This window comes from Cinclus cinclus, chromosome 2 (genome assembly GCF_963662255.1).
Source record: "Cinclus cinclus chromosome 2, bCinCin1.1, whole genome shotgun sequence".
Lineage (NCBI taxonomy): Eukaryota > Metazoa > Chordata > Aves > Passeriformes > Cinclidae > Cinclus > Cinclus cinclus.
Genome location: NC_085047.1, coordinates 47,498,155 through 47,521,300, shown reverse-complemented (window position 1 = coordinate 47,521,300; position 23,146 = coordinate 47,498,155).

Genomic DNA, 23,146 nt, shown 5'->3' with positions numbered 1-23,146 from the left:
TTTTAACTGCATTTTGACATGTTTTCTTTTGACATATTTGTAATTATTTAATTTCTCAACATATAAATAATTTGACTAATATAGTGCCTAGCTACTGAAAGATTAGATCCTATCAGTAGTTCTCTTTATGACAGAACTTTGCGCTATTTTCCATATACAATTTCTCTTCACTAGATATCTCTAGATATCCTTTGTCTTGCTCTTCTACATAACTAATTTCTGCAAAGTTAAAACTTGAAAAAATGAAAAGAACAAATAAATACCTCAGTTAGTAACTTCTGAAGTTCTCATGAAGTAGGACTGAAGCAACAGCGACTGTTAGTGATTTCTGTACCATCTGAAGGCAGCTGTCTTCCTATTTAAATGCAAAGAAAGCAAAGAAAAAGCAAATTTTACCTGAGTATGGAGAAGAAATAAGATATATTAATGAACTGTCCTCCTCACTACTTTAAATAACAACATCTTACAAACAATAGGCCAAAATTCACTCAGCTTAATACTGTGACACAAATGAAACCCTGGACACCCAACAGTTGTTCGGACTGCAAATGCTCATGACAGCAGTTTACAGTAAATGAAAAATAAACATTAATCAAAAATCTATTCAAAATAATAAAAAATATTTCTGTTGCAACTCTAAGATTAGAATCCATTAGTATAATGAACAATAACTTCAATTATGGGGTTACACTGCATTTGTACAAAATCTAAATCTTCCCCTCAAATAATCTTCTGCACAGTTCAAGAATGCTGATATCCCATTTCTCACCCCAAAACTGCCAACCTCCTTTTCAATTGGATTTTGAAAGTCAGTGGCTGGTGACTTCATTCCTGAAATGTAACTAAGCAGACAGAATTACCTTCCACACTGTCAGAGTCCATCCATACCAGTACCTGACTAACCAGAAGCATTTGCAAATTTATCTCAGGACAAAGAAACCCAACAGAAATTACGGTTTCAATATTCTGCTATTCTAATTGATTCTAAGGGGTGTTTTCCCCCCATTATTTTTTCTTTTAACAAAAGTTTAGTGTATGCCTGTGAGATTTCAAGAACATCTGCTTATTCCTCAAAGTACAAAACAACACAGTGGGGGAGAAGACACTATCAGGTATCAGTTCAAGCAATTTATCTAACTAAAAAGGACACAGAAGACATTTGGTCCTGTCACATATTTTTCAAGTCTGTGAGATGTTTAAAGAATGATAAGGATTTGGTCAGCAAAGGGCATTTAGGAAACAAGAATATTCTAGCCTGTATAGGAAACAGAATTTTTCTGAAATTCTGTGATTATGTGGAAAACACTAAAAATAACTGAAATTAGTCATACAGATGGATAACTCTTTATGATAGAGTTATTTTTCAACCTAAAAGATTCTATGAAACAGGAGTTTTGACATACGGAATATTAAAAGATACTTCGGTAAAGGTTCAGAAAGGTCAAGTAGTGTAGCAAAAGCAAATTTAATGATAAAACTGCAGAAACCTTGGGGAAAAAAGTATCAAAACCAAAGTAACAAAAGTAGCAAAATCAAAAATTAACCAAATTCTAAAACAACTAAAGTGGGGTATAATATTAATAATGGACAGAAAATATAAAAATTAGTTATTTACCAGACATCTCTGGACTACCAGTACCAAGTATCCGCTATTCTTGTTCTTGGGCATTCTATTTACTCAAGAGTTTGAATAATGATGCCACAGTAAAACCACCTTTTCAAAACTCATATTTTTCAGTTCTGGTTTCCCACTGCATTAGAGGCTCCACTGTGATATCAAGCAAGAAATGTTGGATAAAAAATTTCTAGTGTTTCCCTCCAGAGCATTTTGAATTAGTTATGTTTAATGTGCTTTAAAAACTTTTAAAAGCTAGGACAACTGGTCATTTATTGATAGATTGAGACCTTGCCCCCTCCTAAGGATCGGGCTATGATGAATATTTAAAATGGGACGTAATCTAAACCTGAGCAAAAGAGTGAGCCAAAAGAGCCTTCTATCTTTCCCATATAAACAGAGAGAAATACTCAGAAGATACTCTTACACCAAGTAAATCTATAAAAATGCAACTGTTTTAAAGAGTTACAAAGCGGAAAAAAAATTCAATAGGAACCTTTTAAAATATAAATGTATGACCCACAAATATAAGGCTTTAAAGGTGATCTGCTTAGACCTTTCCATTACATGATATCCATAAGGAGGTCAAAACAGCTTTGAAACTTGGAATATCTCAGTGTCAGTGCATGGCAGGTCTGGTTTCCAGGAACTTTTTCATCTGCGAGCACGAAAAGCTGGCTGTGGGTCCACTGCCTGATCACTCTCACCATGTTTCAATTGCTGCTTCAGTTGTTAGCTTTCTGTTCCTTGCTGCCACATTCCTTTTCTCTATCCCACTTTTGGATGCGTTCTGTCATCTTTCCTCCCCAGTACACTCAGTGGGTCCAGAAGAAAAATCTTTTTTGCCTATTGTTCACCAGCTCTACTCAATCTCTTTTCAAATTCACATAGACACAAAATTAATTTATATAGAACTGTTTCAAACAGTCACAGAGGAGTAGTTAGGGTTTTTTTTGGGGGGGGGGAAGGATGTGTTAAATGCTATTTTCTACTTGGATTGTATCTTCACACAATCTGATCTAAAAAGATTTCATTTCTGTGAGTATAATTCTGCATGAACCATTAAAGAGATTAAGTAGTGAAGCAGCAAGCGAAAAGCTGCATGTGTACTCAGTGTTCACAACTGCACTCTGTGCAAAGATGACCCTGACAGCTGCCCTAGAGTACAGGTAAGATGGGATGAATTTATCTTCTAGGAGCAAGGAAGAAAGCTCATGTTTGTAGACCCTTCCAAAGAGTGCAGCTAAAGAGATTAATCTGGAGTCTGCACCTTATGCAAACCAGAAGACACAATAGAGGGACGTTGCTACAGCACTACCTTCAAAGCAGAAAAAGTTGCCTAACTAAGCATCAAGGAGGAAAAAACCACCAAACACTAAATGTCCAAGCAGATTTGTAATGATTTTATCCTGTTGCATTGTTGGTATAATTCAAGCCATTCTCCTAAGCATGAAGTGTAAACACTGTTAGCTTGATGAAGTCAATTGTTAGCTTTTTCCCAGAAAGCAAACCAGAAATGTTTCTTTCTTTGGTATACTTACCAAAGTATACAGAAATATATACTTTGGTTTATATGAAACTCTCAAATATTCTGGACAGGAGGGTGGAGCAAAGCACCCTTTAATAGTGTGCTATTTGGTGCATTAGGATTTTCATTTTAGGATATGATTCATCGTGCACCTACTCACATCTCCAACAGCAAGCACTCTGTGTGACAGGCAGAATAGTGTATTTACAATTCTATTTTGTAGAGTATGTCAAATCACTTCGACAACAAATGTCAACAGCATTGAAAAGCAGCAGAGAACCACATTTCATGTTCTCTGGTCATAACATTTCCTCTTACATCATCTGGCCTTTACTAAAAAGAAAAGCAAAACCTGAAATGCACTGAATGTCCAGAGCAGGATGGTTTAGTCTGCCTTGGGATATCTGAATTCTGCAGCATGGAAGTGGAACACATGGCTGTCACCCAGCACAGGTGGCTATAAGAAACAGAAAATGGAATGACTATCCCACCATGGTAGAACAGATTTATCAGGTCTTGGAAGCACTGCCTCTGTACCCATATCTTCATATTGCATAATGGTTTGTACAGATACAAGCCCTAAAGAATACAATGATTTTCACTCTCTTTTACTTTCATCTTCTTTAATTTTTCTTGCTTCCTTTCCTACTCCTGACAGAACAGAAATACTAGCGATCAAGAGATATGAAAGTCTGCCATTTTATTACTAAATGTTGTATTTCAATAACACATTAAATACATTTAATTCTGAGAAAGAAAGCTTTTAACTAATTTGCATTTGAAACATAAGCATATAAAACACATAAATCCAATTACTCAGTGTCTACTTCAATAGCTAGAATAGTTTTCTCATTCACTACCACCATGCATCTTCTCAGAAAGAAAAAAATGAAAGTTAAGGCACAGAAGAAAAATGTCTCCAGTTTCAAAAGATTTCGAAGAAGTGAAACCATGGAAATTACAGTGCTCTGGCCAGAACCCTGTAACAGGAACCATTGTACCAGAACTCGTGCCTTTGTGGCAGACTCAAGCTCAGAACTTAGAAGACTCTTATTTTACATTTGGAGCAACTGACTATTAAATTATGGAAAGAATCTCCATTAGTTTAATGTTTTTTTAAAACTTCAGTCTTCAATAAAAGTGATTAAAAATTGGAAAACTATTTAATACTGTAAAGATACAGTATTAAAACACTGCTTCTTCCTTGCTAAACAAGACGGAAAAGTTATTTTAGGATGGTCATACTACAGACCAGTATAGGTGTTCAAAGAAAGGGAGTAAGTCAGGCTGGCTGTTTAGCATAAATAAATGAACACATTCTTAGCACTATTTTATGAGACCTAAAGAGAACTTCCTCAAATTCTTTTGTTGCACAGGTTTAGCTTACAAAATATCAAAAGTGCATGCAAAAAAAAAAAACAAACCAAAAAACAAAAACAAAACAAAAAAACAAAACCAAAACAAACAAAAAAACCAAAAACCACCATAAAACTAACATTTAAAAGCTAACAGAAGAAAATGCATAGACTTGAAAAGGGAGTTAATCCAAAGGTATGTTTCAGTTAATATGTAAAATGCACTAATTTACCCAATTATATCTTGATAAAAATAAAATGAGGGTGTTAGTATAAATCAGTGAATGAGCAAAACAAGAACATAAATAATTTATATCCTAAATTTTATTTAGCACTAATCTAGACAAAGAAGTATTTTTTCTTTTCATTTTACATGACTGCTTCTGTTCATGCATTTTGATGAATATTCAGTGTAAAAGGGAATTGGGTATAACAAAAGCTTCAGCTGTATAATAAAAGTTACATGAGTTTACACAATCTATTTCTAGATAATTTGTGTTTACACATATAAAACACAACTTTAAAATGGACCTGCTTCAAAGTTTCCTTTATGGCAAGCTCCTCAAAATAAGTCTCAAGAATATATTATTTTAATTTTATTTTTTTTTAGTAGAGAATCTGGAAGCAGCCAGATAAGACAGAATGCAAATAGAATAAAGCTTACGAACAAGTAATTTTTCTTTGCTTACAGAACCCTTCCTTTCAGACCTGATGTCTGTCTCCTCAGTAATTTTACTGCAAAAAACTCTGAATTTCCCACCAGTATCAAGGAGGTTTCCATTTTATCACCTGTGAAATTTGACTTGCAGCTCTACAGCCTTTGCAGCAATTTCTCCTATTAACTGTTCCTCTGAAGCTGCAGGTTCTTAGGCCCTCATTGTGCTTCCTCCTGCTATTTTACTCCTTGATAAAGCTATGATTTCTGAAATTGTCTTTTTTAGAGTATTTTTATATGCCCCTCAGGAATGACAATCTTCTCTAATTCCTTCTGAAGTCTTACATGATACAGTCAGTCTTACAAACAGAACACATCAAGTAAGAAGAAGAAGAAGAAAAAAAAAAAAAAGAGTCCCCAGGTTAGGTCATATCCCCCTATGTTGTAGAATGAATTTGCTAATGGACAAAAGGATGCACTGTTCTTCAATAATCTGCACAGTACACACCATAATATAACCTAATTATGTGTTCTCTGAAATCAAACATTTTCACTGCCACTGAATGAATTCATGTCTTGCAGTTAGCGTAGGAAAAGCTTTTATCCAATACTGCTTATTCCTGTGGGTTTTTTGTTTTTTTTCTGGTAACAAAGAAAAAGCAATGTTCCCAAAGCATTTTACTTTTCCCTTAAAACTATGCTATAAAACACAGAATGATTAATGATTTTTCCTTTTACAAGTTCCCATTGTAAAGCTGTTCTCAAGTAGATTACTAATAATTTTGCAATCAAAATCATACTACACCCTATGGCTCACTAAAAGAATGCCAGAGAAAAAAAGCCCTAGCATTTTAAAATGCCAAAAATGGGGTGGAGGGTGAGGAAAAGCACAATAAAAAGCATTTGTCATGCTACAGAATGAAACAGCCTAAACCACAGATATATTAATATATAATAGTATTTTAGAAACTAGAAGTATACAGTATTTTATAGAATTTCCATTTTTGACTGTGAAACTGAGTCCCTCACTTTTAAACTCCCAATAAGTAGTTAACACACGACTTTTTCTCCCTGAGCAGTGGCAGGAACATGGGATGAACGGCCTGTAACACCGTTCCCTGTCTCCCAGCACTGCTAAGGAAGAGGAGGTGGAGATGAGAAGAAGGGAGAGGTAGGGGAAGGTGTTTTAAATTTTTTTTCTACTTCTCATTATACTGCTCTAATTTTGTTAGCAATAAATTCAGTAATATCCCAAAACAAGTCTGTTTTCCCCATGACAGTATTTGGTGAGTGATCTTTCCCGGTCCTTATCTCAACCCATGAAACCTTCATTGTATTTTTGTCTCCCCCATCCAGCTGGGAAGAGAGACAGAGCAGTCTGGTGCCGGGCATCCAGCACCCACTAAACATTAAAATGTATAACTTAATTGATGATTTCCCAAGATCACTCCATGAAGAACCTACTGAACCATTTTTAAGAATTGAAGACTGAAGTACTTAATTCAGAGTCACTTTTCTGGATCAAGATGATTGTCCTCATCAGGCAGACAAAGGAAGCTCTGCACTTAGCTCAGGAGTTTTCACCTCTTCAAATGTTTATAAGAAGACAAAAAGAAGGCAAATGCAAAGGAAGCAGAAAATGGACAAGCAATTCTTATCAACCACCAAAATAAAATAGCAATTTGTGCTCCTGCTTTCTGTGGGTAAAAAAAAAAAAAGAACAGCCCTTAAAAAGCAACAGTAGAAGTGTAGAGAAAATTATTGTAAAAAATCTGGTTTGACATTCTGAGCTTGTATTGAAGCAGAAACTTCGTACTGAAGGTTAAGTCACAGCTCTTGATCCATAAGTTCTTTCTTGAGCTAGCATTCCTAAGAAAGACAGTAAAAATAACAATAATAATGTTGTTAGTACACCCCAACTATCTGTTTGCCCTACTGAGATTTTAGCTTTGCCAAAACGCAAGCAGAAAAATTAGGCACATGAGAAGTGAATTTAATTAGGAACTTGCCATCTGGCATAAGCAAGCAAATGTTAAGTGGCGCCCTTTTAATATAGAAGAAACTATCATCAACCAGGGAACAGACTATAAGCTATTTCCTGTTTGATTGAAATGCTTAAATTAACTATGGGAATAGTGTAATTATCTAGGATTTTGAAGGGTTATCCTCGAGGCTGAGCTGTAGGCAACTACATCGAGCAAAGTAACCATAGTGGAAGTGTTGACTTAAAATTGACAGATGTAAACTGATAAATTTTGGCAGTCTTTAAGAATATGACATCCCAACTTAATGAGCAGAGTTTGAATATACTTGCAAAATAAAGTGTTGTATCAGTTTAAACAAGAAATAATAGTAGTGCTATCTGGAGCAATGCTTATTATAATTTCACGTCCCATTCTAACAGCTATTTTGAAAAACAATTAATAAAGAAAAAACAAGTAGTATGGAAATGGATAACAAAAGAAATAGACAACACGGTCTACTCGGCTGCTCTAGTTGTGTAAAACAGAAGATAACTTGTTTGATTTTAGTAAGATGCGTTATCACCAAATGCCCATGTTTCTCCTGCAGTGAACTTGTATTGTTAAACTATTAGGAATCACTAGTCAAAGTAATTCACTAGGAAGGAATACATTCATTTCAATCATAATCAGAATGTATGGTTAAAAGTCTTTTCCCCTGTTATTTACTCAAAACATTTAATGTCACATCTTTACTTCTCACACTTCATTGGCTTTGCATCAGCTGAAGTGACAACAGCTGCATCCTAGCTGGTATGATCATCTCATTTACTGTTTGGATAACTACACAAACTGGCTGCTTCATTTTCAGCTGTGCAGTCAAATACCCAGTCCACTGACTAGTAGAAAATGGTTGCAGGGATAAACACAAAGCCAAGGCACAGATCAGCCCCTCCAGCAGAAAACAACTTCCAGAAATTCACTGCCCAGTTCCTAAGACAAAGGTGTCTTTCCATCTCCAGCCTATTGTGATGATCCACACTTCCCCTTAAAGGTGGGTTCTCACACCTACTCTGTTACAGTTTATTAATCCAGCAGATAAACACCAAAACCAGTCTAAAAGTGCATTGTTCTCATCAGCTCTGGTACAAAACTGAATGGACCCCTTTACGCATGGTATAAATAGCTGCATATCCAGTTTAACCATGACTTAGGGCCACCTCTACTTTTTCTAGCACTTTCTAAGGAAATATCCTTGATATTTCCTAGAATACTGATGGGAAGAGCATAACCAGCAACATACAAGTAGCCAGTGCCAAGCCTTTCAGATTTTCAGAATGTGCACATATCTTTGGGGCTCTTTCTCTTTAATTGTCATTGTTAGAATTCAAAATTAACTGGTTTTACTTGCCGCATAGGAACATTAGAATCTGATTCTGGGCTTGGCAAAACCATCAATAGCAGAGCACTTTATTTTTATATTCTCAAGCAAGTTCTAGTAGACACTTGATGTACTTCTCTTTCCTCATTAACTTTGCTTGACGTGCTCAGATTTTAAGCTTTTTCTTAAGTCAAGGGCATCTTGCTTTATTATCAATAGCTAGCAGTTCTTATTTCTTATACAATTTAGTGCTCCTTGTCTGTCTTCTATATAATATCCCCAAAAGAAGAAAAAAAAATTACTGAAGATGCATTTTAAAAACAGATATATAGCCTAATACATTCACGAGGTGCATGTGAAAATAATTAGAGGAGTCTCTCAAAATTCCCCCACAATTCTCTACTGCCTGCCACAGGAGTGAGAAAATGGAAAGGCTGGCAGTTTTGTTTGCTACTGAAATAGCTCGGGGAGAAAAGGTCTGGTCACGACTATATTCAGATTTTCTTCTGAGAATGGCAGAGGAAGAGAAGCAGTATTTTTGGATATTTGTGTTCTCCTTACATTTTTAAGACTGAATCAAGGAGGGATTGGCACTTTGACACCTGAGGCTAGAAGAGAAGTTGCCTCCAGCCATACTGATTTTCATGACAGCTTTCCTGGGTATGTTGATAGCTGAGGACTGGAAAGTCAGGGAAGACAGACACTGAGTGTTGCATTTGTGATATTTAGCATGCAAAAGCACATAGGAATACTCTTCCTGCAGTGATATGGGTACCCAAGTGACTGTGGAAAAATGAAGACAATGACTTACCTTTAGGTTACAAGAACTGGAAGGAGTTGAATTAAAATGTGTTTGCACTGTTGCTAGGGAAGTTTTTTAATCCTTGGAGCAGATAGTAACAATGCTTCATGTAAAGGCCATGCATTGAGAGACCAGGATGAGCAGCTGGTAAAGTACTGTAGGAAAGTTTGACCTTACACTGAGACAAACTAATGGAGGAAATCCCACAGAAGACAGATCCTGAACAAAGAAGGAGCATTCTGAGGCTGCTGGTTTAGTACCCAATCTGCAACAGAAAAAAACATCACTTCTGCTCTTGATGCTTAATTTGCAAGTTACAGGTTAAGGAGAATGGCCTTTAAGATATAAAAGGCCTCTGTGAGCAACAAGACTATACACTGAACATTTTCCATCAGCACCTTCCCCAACATGATACAGGAAATTAGAATGCCCTTTGAATCATACACTGTAACCTCTACAAAATGGGGAAAAAAAACCCAAGAGATTCTTTGGCATTAAATTGTATCTCTTTGCTCCAATAGCATTTTATATCCTCATATACTGCAAGAATCTTGTCTTCACTGCAAGAGAAGTCTTCACTTGTCTTTCACTGCAAAAGAATAGACTGGGCTTTGTTTTATACCATTATTTCTACATGCAGCACATTCTTACAAGTCTATACCTTAGGTAGCTTGCTTTCTTTTCAAGCAATCAGCATTTGAAATAATGATTTGAACATTGTCTATACACTGTCAAATAGTTCCACTTTAAATCTTCTTATAGCAGAACAGATAATCAGGCAATTTGCATTTGTTAATGATTGTATGGCTAAAAATGGAGAAAAATATCAACCTAATTCATATTTATACGATTTTTATACACTAATTTATAATTTTAAAAACCCAACATAACAGAAAATATTTTGGGCTACATAAAACTTTTAAAATGGCATGTTCAGAAACTCCAAAATTAAATATGACAAGAAAAGACAGGTTTATAGTCCCACTTCTGCACTTAATGAACAATAAAACTTAAGTGCTTACTTACAGTCCTCTATGAAAAACATAACTACCTTAAAATATTTTTTTTCAAAAGTTTTTACTGGAAATGCCACATAAAAACGACTACTTGCTCTGTGTAGGTCGAGGGAACAGATCAAGAGTAGGGCAAAGGCCCCGATTAGCAACATGAGGTAAAAAACAGTGAGACAAACAGATGGACACATGATTAACTAATCGTGTGTCAAGTTCTTAGGAACCCAAGCTTACTTTGCATTCCCAGAAGGTAACTAAGCATAAATGAGCTTTGGGGGTTTATTTTTCTTTTTCCTATTGAAAGAGCAATCATAATTACCAATGCAGAGAAGGTTCTGTGTCACTTTTTCAGAATCACCAACAATTTCAAACTTTGAGATACATATTTAATGTGCTTGGTGCAGAAGCAGTACTACTCATAACTGGCTATCTCAGAAGGTTGCTTCCCAATTTACTGTAGATTGCAATGCAGCATCTGTAACAATGTCAAGTACTAACAATTCTCACTCCTCATTCCTAGGACAGTCCCATGCAATTCATTACAGTTCTTGGTTTCACCTGCTTTAGGAAGGATCCATAAATAGCATCCTTGTGAAAGAACATACAATTCCACAAATTAATGCTTCTCTGAGTGTCAATAGTCTAACTTTTTTTGGGAGTTGACTCCACTTCAGCTAGACCCACTGATGTGCCTTTGGAGATATCTAACTTTTCTTAAAGATAGATGCTTTTGTCATCTTGTTTCTTTTTAGGCACTTTGAAACAAAGATTTAATCTTAAGAGGAAAGACATAATTCAAAGAACAATACTTGCAGTCATTAGTAAAACCTGACTTCTACAGAACTGTTGAGATAATTCTTATCAAGAACAACTCTAATAATGAAAATGTAAAGTATAATTTTGAGAGCGAAATTCACAAAAGTCTGCCTGTACACGTGTATTAATCCAGTCTAATGATCAGGAACAACAGCCTTTTTTGAATAAACTACATGAAAATCTCAATGTCTCAATAAATTACATAATATTTAAAAAGAGGACACTGATTTTACAAAGAAGGACATTTATGGAGCCACTGAAAAATTGCACTAAAATAATCTCTGAAAGAAAGTTTTACAACTTAGATGCTTTGAAACGTTTTCAGAAACTAAAGCTTTTCATAAATTACTCAAACTACAGTAATGCAGGGAATTCTGCAGCTATAGAATATTTGCTGCATTTCCCATTTTCTTTATAGCAACATGAAATCAATGTGAAAGCAGAAAAGGATTTTATGGCTGTGATACAATCATAGAATCTCACACCAAGAGACTTAAAGAGGGACTAAACAGAGAACACTGTGCATGTGCCTGGAGAAAGAAAACTTAAGAAGTCAGCCTATAAAGTAGAAGGTGGTATCTGTAGAAATTCCAGAAAAGCTTAGGGGAAAGAAAATGACATCCTGGTGTACCATATCAATCCCCCTGCCAGAGTTCTCTTACTGTCCTAGTAACCACTCAGCATGAGGCTAGAATCTAAGTCCCAATATAAGAACAATTAAAGAAACAGCAGGTCCATACATAGTTACAATATGACATTATTTGGCTTTTTTTAATAACCAGAAAACAAACAGTCCCTTTGGAAAGGTATTTAATTTCCAAGAAAAGTTTTTTTAAAAAGAGTGAGTTCATTAAAATTTCCCAAATTGTAAATAAGAAATTGTCTTCCCCTGTCTATAAATATTTTGCTTTCCATGTTAGAATTTGATGAGTAGCTATTGAACTCCACTTGAAATAAAATTTTCTTATATCATATCTACTTTCCAGCTGCTCCAACTAATTTACAAAAAAATGGAAAAAGTGTAGCATAAAACCAAAATACTCACTATCTACCCTGTACCTGTCACTGAAGTGGATGACTGTACTGCTTTTTACACAGGATTTAATTCAAGCCACAAAAATAAACTCTCTTTTCATCAAGCTCCTGTCTGCAAAGCTCTAATTCAGCATTACATATGGGAATTCTCCTATCAGCATTCATAAACACCACACGTTGTAGCTAAGAAGAGAAACACAGCTTATCTCTGATGGTTTTGTCAACGCCATCCAACATCTTCCACAGCTTCTCAACTGAAAGGGCTGTTATATCTCAAATCCCCCTTTTATCCTGATATTCTTGCTTAGCTGCATTTTGAAGCCCCTTCTCATGAAAGCAGCTTTCAAAACCAAAGGGGGAAATTATCCTGATCAATAATGGTGTTCCTTCCTTGGGTAATTCCCAAGTGCATTTTAACAAAGGACAAATTTATCCTAATCACAAAAGAATGAAGTTTTCCCTTGCAGTGTCCATGCAAGGAATTCTCTAATCCCTGCCCCGCTAACACTGCACAAGACAAAACATACCCACAGGCATTTTTGTACCTTCAATCAGTTCCTTAGATGCAGAGAATACACATAAAAAACCCTGCCTTTTCTACCCGACTTTCTTTGATGGGGTCATGTAAGTATTCTAACAACAGCCAACCTCCACTTAAACAATGGTGACTTGAAAACACAACTACAGACTTTGAAAATGGTGCTGTGCTTGATAAGAGGCTTTGCAGCAAGATGTGTGAGGTGAGATGTTAAAGAGCACAGGTACTGAGGTCACTAACTACCAGTAAAATCCTACAATGGGTTGGTTTAGGTTGGAAAGGAGCTTAAAAACCATCTAGATTCTGCCATGGGCTGGTACCATATGCTGGTATCAGAACTGGTTCCAAACACAACAGCACATATGTGAGGACAAACTGCTGGGAACCCACTTCCTACTGTGAGACTGAAGAGTTTGGGACACTTTCTGCAAGGTTTACACGTGCAAAAGTAGAGAAAGAGCATCCTTTTTTATGTTGAACACAGCAATATAGAGCTAGCTTCAGAAGCTTAAGGCCAACAAAGTACACCAAGGGGTGACTCTCCCAAGATTGACTTCAATGGTATTTTGATGCAGTACGGAAAGCATCAAAGAAACATACTGAGGGATTTTCTGTCTTTCAAAAGGACAATGTGGCAGCTGGACTAGATGATCAGTGGAAGGTCCCCTCTGACTGAAGTATTCTGTTCTAGTCTATTCTATCATACCTTACATTTCCATCACCTGGATTTGCCATTCTACTGTCTCGTCACTCAGAATCAGAAGGTCCTTCTGAAGCTTTTCAATTGATCCTATTTCTAACTTCTTTTCAAACACCAGAGCTCCAAACCCCAACACAGCCCTTTTGGTACATGCTATCATAGAAAAGACATGTGATGTGCATTGTGCAAGATGTGTGTTGCGTAGACAGGTCTCAGCACAAACTGCTGCCTATCTACAAAGGCAATGTTTCTCTGCTGCAAAAAATTAGCACGTATTTTTACACTCTGTTTTCCAAGTTTTAGCCATCTGTTTATCCTTTCATAACTCTACTACTTGTGCCACAGCTGGTTAACTTCTTAAATTTCTGGTTAGGGAATATCTGAAAGCTTCCTGAGGAAATCTGAGGAATCAACAAGAGAATTTTTACTGATACCATTTTCTATGTGCGGGGACACATGATGTCACACAGCCAGAATGAAATTTGAAACTGGAATTTCTCCACAAGCTGATCTAAAATTTGAAAGCAAAAGTATCTAGATACATCCTAAAACAAAATAATTTGCTTTACCTGGTTCTTTTCATAGCTGCTTTGCCTTCATGACACATACTTCAGAAACTTAAAAATTCACCTAATTTTTAACTTCTCAGGATACAAGAACAACAAAATCAATCTCAAAAAGCAGCATCTAAAACTTTCAGATGCATCAAAGAAGCAAAATTACAAGCGACAATGCTAAAGACTGACAGACTGCAAAGAAGCTTTTAGTTAGGATCCAATTTTCTGAAAATTAAAGTACAACTACCAAAGGGGTAGCAGTATTAAAATGAAGGTTGAAAACTGTCAACTTTTGATAGAAACATTACTTTTAAAGTGTTAGAAACTAGTCAGGTGTTTCTAAGTCAAATAAGATCACATTAACAGCTTAAATGTTCACATTTACATGAGATAGATGCACACTAGAATACAAAGAGAAAGGTTTTTAAGAAAAAGCAGCTTGCAGCTTACAGAAAGGCAGAAGAGGCTGTCATACCAAACAAAATTTCACAGAATTGAAAAACCATGTAATTAGAATTATTAATGCAAAGGAACATGCCACTTAAATCAGGTAAGATTAATTTACCTATTTAATTAACCAGTGCAAAGAATTCTGAAATCTGTTTCGGCAACCTATGCATGGTGATCAAAGCACAATAAAAAAAAGGGAGAAAAAAAAAGGGGCAGGGATTTTCATTGTATTCTCAATTCCTTCTAAACTCACATCTTCTTAAGACTAAATTCTTTAGGAGAGGTAAAGAAAAGACTAGTGAATACATACACATCGAGTAGGTCTCTCCATTTCTTTCTTTTAGGTATCTTCTAGATCCACCATCTACAGCAACACAACTTTTTGATTTACTCAAGCTAAACTACAAAAAGACAGCTGTTAAACCAGTACCTCTTAGGCAGAAGACAGAAACCAGTTCTTTCTTCTTCTTGTCCTTCTTCACATGCAGAGCTCCAGAAAAAAGCCAACAAAAACCCCCAACAAAAGCAAAACCCCAATCCCAAACCCTCTCCTCCTAACCACCAAAATAAGGCTCCTGCCATCCCTATCAGGAATACAGACTGTCATTTACCACCAGCTGGTATGCAGGTTATCTTATTTATGTATGTGATCTGAGATGGAATGACTCCAGCCTAAACATCCACACAGAAAATTGCAGCATTTTTCTTTCACTATGTGTGCTTCAAGATGTCAAGGCTGGGAAACAGAGTCCAGCTACCAAAGTGTTTGATATTATGGCCTTCACCAGCTCTCATCCCATTTCAGACCATGGCTGTCCATATGGTAGTCCACCTAATAGGAAGATTCTTGGCCAATGACTTCAGACTGAATTACAATTTGACTTCCAGGGGATGGTAGGAAATTTCCCAGGCCTAAGAAGGATTCTTTGACTAAACTCCAGGTCCAGAGCAAGGAGGAAAAACAGGACTAGGCCTGGCTTCCTTCCCTGTTTTCGTAGGGACTGCCTAGAATACGAAACCATTGACAACGTGTCAATGTTATTTCAGGGCAAAGAGTAAACAGATCAAATGCAACGATGCCTCTAGACAGCCCACATGCTAAGAATTTAGCCAGATTGAAAACATAAGGTAGACATGTTCCTGGAAATCTGTCTAGAACTCATATACGAAGGCATGACAACAGGCTCTGGTAAGTCTTGAAACACTCAAAGAGAATAGGAGAATATTTCAGGAAATATCACTGAAAGATGATGTTTCCTGTCCTTCTATTCTTCTCTAGGCATTTGTTGTGAGCTACTGTCAAAGACAGAATTTTGGGCAAGATGGAGTTGAGGTATTTCCAAAATTTATCATAAATACAGCACTGCAGATACCAGCACCACAAACACCTCTCAAGTCTTCCTTTTTATGTTAAGGGGAAAAAAGGTATAATTCATTTTTACCTGCAAGAGTTCAAGACTGAGCTGTTGTCCCTGTACTGGCTTCTGTTATTAAAGAATAGTTGTCACTTGCAGTGAGGAGCGAGGCTTGAGTGGTACCATCACAATGTAGACTAATACTCTGAGACTGACACCTATGGCATCTCAGGAGAGGTTAAGAACGCTATACACATCATTAGAACAAGTCTGACCTACACAATGCACATTTAGCTGTTAGAAGCAGTCAAGGAATCCACAAATCTCTGTGGATACCTATGTGCTGCAACTGCCAGTTATAAACATTATGTAGAGAAAGCCACATGAACAGACCCCACCTACTATACCAAGATACATGAGAACTCCCCTTGAACATGTCCCCTGTTGTTCTCAAGATGGATGATTTGCAGTTATATTTTCTATTGACCATGAAAAGACTCAGATTTTACTCACTTAGGCTGAAGTAATTCCTCAGGTATGAACTGGGGATTGGCACACTTGAAAGAAAAGCATCATTCTCCTACTCAATAAGGACAAGTGCCCAGAAAAAAAAACAAAGAGCAGGTGTCAGATATCCCAGGCTCTAGACAGAAAAATTCAAGACCCAATCCTGATCTCAGCTCAACAGGACAACTGAGTTCAATTTTCTCAACCAACATTCTGTGTAGTGAGGACTAACACTTGATGAAAGCGAACACACAGAGTCACCCTTCACAAGACAGCAGTTTCTTTCAAACTTCATTTATAATAGGATCAACAGATGCTAAGTTACATTTCATGGTAGCTTATGAAGTTGTACTCCATACACCAGGATAACCCTATATAAACACTCTGGGATCACAGCTTCACAAGTGCTGGAGTTACAGCAACATCTAAATGGCTGTACATTTACAAACCAATGGCTCGTATAAATAACACAACACATTCTAGAGATAAAGCAGCTCAAGAACAAGGAAGCCAATGCTGTGAAAATCCCAAGTCTTCTGAAGTAGCTGCTTACACCATCTACACTCCTGCTTACATGAAGCAGGGATGCTACTCATCTTTCTGAAGAGTCTCAGGCTCTGGAAGAACAGACATGAGCCAGTACCCACTAATCATCTCAAGGAACAGATGTAGGCAGTGGATGTATTTCCCTCTGACGCCTTTTTCTGATTGTACTACAATATCCTGTGACTATTCTCTCTTATATCTAAATCTATTATTCTTTTCTGCACAATGATCCAACATGAAACAGACTGGCTTGAGACTGAATCTATCCAATATTAATCTACACTCCGGCTGTTAAGGCATTCTCCTGTAAGGTGAAGTAGTATGCTTCCATAGCTAGTAACTTTATGAATTTGGTTTCCTACTTCCCGGTCCCTTTTTTAGTCTACAATCAAAGCTGTAGCTAGGTCATCTACAGCTTTTTCCAAGTTACATTAAATAAAATTCAGGACTCTCCTGTGTAAAACAATTCCTTTGCTTCTGTTCTGGAGACAGAGATTTGGACTTGTAAAATTTATAGCCACTGCACTATTTTACATTAACTGTATGTGCACTGTACACCAAGTCATAAATTATTTTAAAGACCTATTGCATAGTAGGTCATATTTAGTACAGGTAAATTCCTCCCAAAATATTCTCAATAAGAAGTAGTACCCTTCAGAAAAGGAATACCTCGCTAGCTGTTGTGAAAAGGTAAGCCCTCTGTAAGAGACTGTATTTGGTCTTATGCATTTTATAAGTTTGCATTAAAAAAAGTTCAATGTTACAAACAGCATTTCCTTTTTTATCATCTAGGAAGAATTAGATTATACTTAGCTTGCTTTTACTCAGCGTGCCACAGGTAAATTGCAATTCTTTTTAAATCTTTCAAGAATTTTAAGAAACACAGCCCATATATATACAATGTAAATTCTTAACATAAAATCCTGAACACAATCTGTCAAAACACGTCAGTATGAAGAAACTTACATTCATTTGGTTGTGACCTATAATTTTTCAGGATGACAGCTTGGGCATGTGAGGTATTTTCAAAGACCACAAATTCCCCTCTTACAATTTAGCATTTAACCTGTCCTTGACATCTGCTAATATTTATGATCTCCATACATACTGCGTATGTATCCTGTACTCATAGTACTTTAAACAGGTAGGATATGTTTTAAGAATAGCAATATTCCAAACATCCAATACCTACAGATCCACGAGATTTGTATTGACTTTCAACAAACTCCTAAAGAGAATTTGTCTTTTTGCCTATGCAACAAGTGTTACATATCTGCTTTTACAATTTCTTGCAGAGTGCATTGGCAGCACATGACAAAAAAAATCACTTCTGATTTAGCCTTCTCTCAGCTACCCCCTTTTACAGAGAATTTTCAGTGCCAGGCTCTTGGATTAACTAACTTTAACAGCAATAGTAGGCCAATCCACATCTGGTACTTTATTTTTCAGGATCCTTGGGACAAAAACCAAGGAGCAAGGGCTATACTGGAGAAGCCCTTCTGATGGTGGCACATTTCAGTGAGCTGATTTCCAAAGGACCAAACAGCCTACTGCCTGTCACAGTGGCAAATGCAATCTCATGCCAAAGCAGAATCCATAAATCTTCAGAAAAAAAAACAGTGACTGGCACTGGACAGCCATAACAGAATGATCCACAGCCTTTCCCTATTATCCCACAATAGGGCCTCTCTAGGAAGAGTTCAGGAATAGGGCTAATCACTATTTGAGATTAGAGAATTTGAGATTGAGTTTTGGACAGCAGCAGCTCGCTCCAAACTGCTTTGAGTAGCACACAAAGTCTACAGTGAATACAGAGTAAGCCTAATATTTCTAGCTTGGTGGAAAAAGTGTTTTTAAAAATTACTTTTAAGATTTTTATTTTCAGCGATAGAAGGTGGAAATTTAGGCCCTAGTAGTTTGGTAAATGCTCTCCCCTTGTCCAGTAACTGTGACCTTGTTTGTTACTTACAAAGGAAAACAAAGATATGGTATTTTTGTTTGAACTGCCTGCTAGGATTGCTTTTGATTAGTAAGTTAAATGCAAGGTCAAGCTGCTTTAGCAACAAGGAGTTTTGATAAGGTGCTCCCACGGTTGTGTTACAAAAACATGATGATCTCAATGTTACTATGAACCCAGGCTTAATGAAAATGTGAAAAAGTGATTTGTGTAGCCAGGAAATATTACATAATCAGAATGTATCAGCAAGTCTAGCTGAGAAGTAAATATGCAGATATAATACAAAAAGAGTGTATGTGTATGGATTTTTATGTACCCACATAAAAAATTAGGGGTGTTCCTTTAAGTAAACATTACCTCAAAAGACACTTATCTCAAAAAAGTGAAACAAGACAATAGGAAGGCCTGGTGATAAAACATAATAGCTTTTATTCCAGTTATAAAAGTGTTCACTCTGTCATCTCTCTGCTGAGGTAAGCCAGAGAATTCTCATTAAAATTGTAGCAGGTCATTAAAAAAAAAATGAAAGTAGGAATAGTTAAAAAAAGATAATTAGATTTCGACATGACTGCAGTATAGGCTGACATCTCTAAGTAAGACTATACCTTCAGCCACTGAACAAAGGTTACCTGGCATGGGATGTGTCACCTGCCACTAAATAAGCAATGAGATCTATTCACTTGGAAAGTTGGGTCCTATTTAGTCTGTTATATTTACAGAAGTTAGAACATTATGATTTTATTATAAAATTAGACAAATAAGGGGAGTACCACTTGCCACTAACACATTACTCTTGTTACATAAGATATGTATTAAATTTGTGATTAAAATGTAAGGCAAATATCCTGGCACTCCTAATGGCACAAAATGGTGGTGTGACTTCCACAGACAAAACTGGAACAGTAAGTCACCAGTACCACAGCTTTAATTATATTTGCTTAATTCTGTGAAGAAGCACAAATGAGTAAAATGTTTTCTTTGTTCAGACACTTCTGTAATGGTAAAAGTCCAAAGATCTCTTAATGGGACAGAATCATTCAGTTATTATAATGGAGAACACTTACATGAAAATTAGAGTTATCAAACTCATTTAAACAAACCTCACCGTTTCTTCTGACAAATGTGATGAGAAAGACAATGTACACTAACACTAATGACTCCTCAGGAAGCTGAAGCTCCAGAAAACTCATATCAATAATGTTTCCCCTGTATTTTACTTAAAACTCATCTATCACGATCTCCTGGAACTGCTTATAGACAAAACTTCCACTAGGTTAATCAAAACTTCCTCTATTTTTATTTTCCTTCCAGCTCCCAGAGATCACTCTGGAATTTTTCTATGCAATGAGGCAAGACAGCTTTTCACTGGAGTTCCAAAATTCAGCTGGCTTATGCTCAGGAAGAAAGGAAGAGTCATCTATACTAAAGAGAAGTGACAAGATTGCTTTATAGGAGGTAAGAGACTTGAGGACATAGGGACAAGATGCAAAAAAGAAACCAAGAAATACGATGAGAGAAGCAAAGAAAATAAAAGGGACTGAGAAAGGGTGGAGACAACAAAACCAATCTGCAGCAGTAAACCACAGAACAGAGAGCAACAGCAATGTCCCATCAAAAAATAGCCTGATGTCCAGTATTTTGTAGGATAGATGGAAAGTACTTGCTACTACCAACTGTTGCAAGCTTAGAGAAGTTTCCATTTTCCTTAAGAATTGAAGAGGTTTGGAACAGAAGCTAGTTAATTCACATGATTTTATAATGAGTAGACAACTGCTGAAATTTCAACACTGCTTAGCAAAATTCAATACTACTACTTGAAAACTAATGTAATGAAAGTAATAAAAATTGCATGGCTTATAATAAATCAGTTAGCACTTAAGTATTAACTTGAAGTATCACCAAAATTATTTTATTTCGCAAGTGAATAGTGTATATTGTACAGCTCAAATACTGTGAAACAAATGTTATTATTTTGCTAAGTCTATAGCAACTCACTTGTGTCTACCTACAGGAAATGGAATCCTGTTATTCCCTGGCGAAAAGAGCATTTCAATGTCTTCTACTTTAACATTCTTCGTTGGATCAGCATCTCATAACTTTGTAATGTTCATAAGTATCATAAATGTAATTTTCATAGAGAATCATAACTCAAACATTTGATCCTCACAGATTATTTTAAACATTACTTATAATGAAATACTATAAAATGCAGGAAAAATAATGCTAAACTTTTCAATTTTTAGCTTCTCTATGAACCATTAAAAATCCAGTTTTAGAAACTTTTATTAAACTTTTCATGATAATGAAAGCATTTCTCAGCCCAAGGAAGTTCTTGACTATAAATTATCAGACTAGAGAACATATCAGATGAAATTTTAAAGTATATTGGAAAATACATATGCTCAGAGATGGAGAATTTTGTATCAGTTGTCTAATTAGTTCTTGTGACTCCACAAACCCTTTGAAGGATTTCTCTTCAAATAAAGTAATGCGTATTACTGGTGTCACCAGTAAAACTATGTAAGCAACAATCTTACACACATCTTCCCACAGCACTGTGCTTCCTACATCTAACAATTATATTGGCAGCACAGTCATAGCCATTTCCACATTAGTTGCTGAAACTCAGATTCCTGACTATATCTACAAATTCCCCTATGCAGACAGCAATCCCTAACTACCAATATGATTATCTCCATTTGGCAACTGTATGATCTAACTCTTCTGAGATGTACTGGTGCCCAAAGCCAGGCTGGATGGGGTTTTGAGAAACATCATGTAGTGGCTGGTGTCCCTGCCAGTGGCAGGGGGTTGGAACTGTATGATCTTTATGATCCCTTCCAACAAAAACAATTTTATGATTGTCTTCTATGATATAAACACCTCCTCCCTTGTTGCAGGAGACTTAATTCACATACTGTAAGAGTACACCATTTCCCAGAACTGTTACCAGAAAGTTATTATTATTTTTGTACCCATTATAAATAGACAAATGAAACTGCTTTGAATACCTTTCAGACATCTTTATATTTCTTTTCATGCTACCACTGACATATAGTTTCAGTTAAAGATTCTCATTTATTCCTGTCAACTGAATCTAAAGAATAATGATCTAGTGTAAGACTTTTTATTTTGGGGGGGATTGGGGGGGGGGGAAGAGAAAATGTTTTCTTTCCATTCAAATCACTTGTTTCCACAACCTATTGTGACTATGAAGATATCACCAGCTGTCCCTGTTCCTCATGCAGTACCAATTGGTTTCTTGTGACAAAGGCCTGGAGCATGACAATTTTATCTCATGATTTTTTTCTTCCCTATCTAAGACCTAACTGTGAAAAAGCATAATTCATGTACATAATACCAAACGAGTTTAGAACTAAAACTAACAGGAAGTAAAGACATGCCAGCATCTCCTTTAGAATAATGTCTGCAATAATAAGCTATTCAAAAGGAAGAACAGAAATAATTAATTCATTTTCCAGATTTTAGAATAGTCAGCTATCAGGAGATTTGTATCAGCATTGGGCTATTTCTAGGTGATGTCTGTTGCAGCTGATTGCAGAGACAGCTTGTAACTACATCCAACTTCAGTCAAGCTACTTATTGTCAGGTATGCAGTTTCTTCTTTTTTCACAATTGCCAGTAAAGTAAAAAGAGTATGATGATTGCTGATGGTTTTAGTTAACTTACTACTTTCATGAAGACATTGTATTTGCAGAATACTGCCACAACTCATTAGTAAGAGATGGAAAAATCATATAGTAGTTTAACCTGCCAAGACACATTCAAGTGCCAAGAAGTAATCCTGTGCTAACTACTAAATCTATATTAACTTTTTTAGAATATTTTGCCACATGAATAATGCATGAAAAAAATAAGTGAATTTTAACAGATCTGTAAGGCAAGTGTGTACTGAAGTCAACAAAAAGCGTATTCCCATAGCTCAACTAAATTTTCCAAAACCTCATGGAGCTTCAAATAAAATAAAAACAGGATTTTACATGCAGCCATAAAAATTATTTTAGTCTAGTCACTTCTGCTGTTAATCATGATTTTCTGCACAGTCTGCAAAAAGACTTCTTGAGTCCATGCTCATCATTTACACAGTGGGCTGAAAGCTGCAGTACTCATGGGAAAGAGACCGACCCTGATCAGAGATTACATCTGAAAATGACAGTACAATAAATAAACCCTAATGATAGATAGATGAGAAGCAGATTTCACAGATGGCCTCAGCTCTTGGATATTTGTATGAGGTGCTGATTTCTGGATAGGCATGGACCTTGAAGTCAGCCTGTCAGCCAAGAGTGGATGCAGCAGATATCTGGTAGAAATGTGGGCTGGAAAAATGGCAAAATTTTCTGTACTTGCTCAC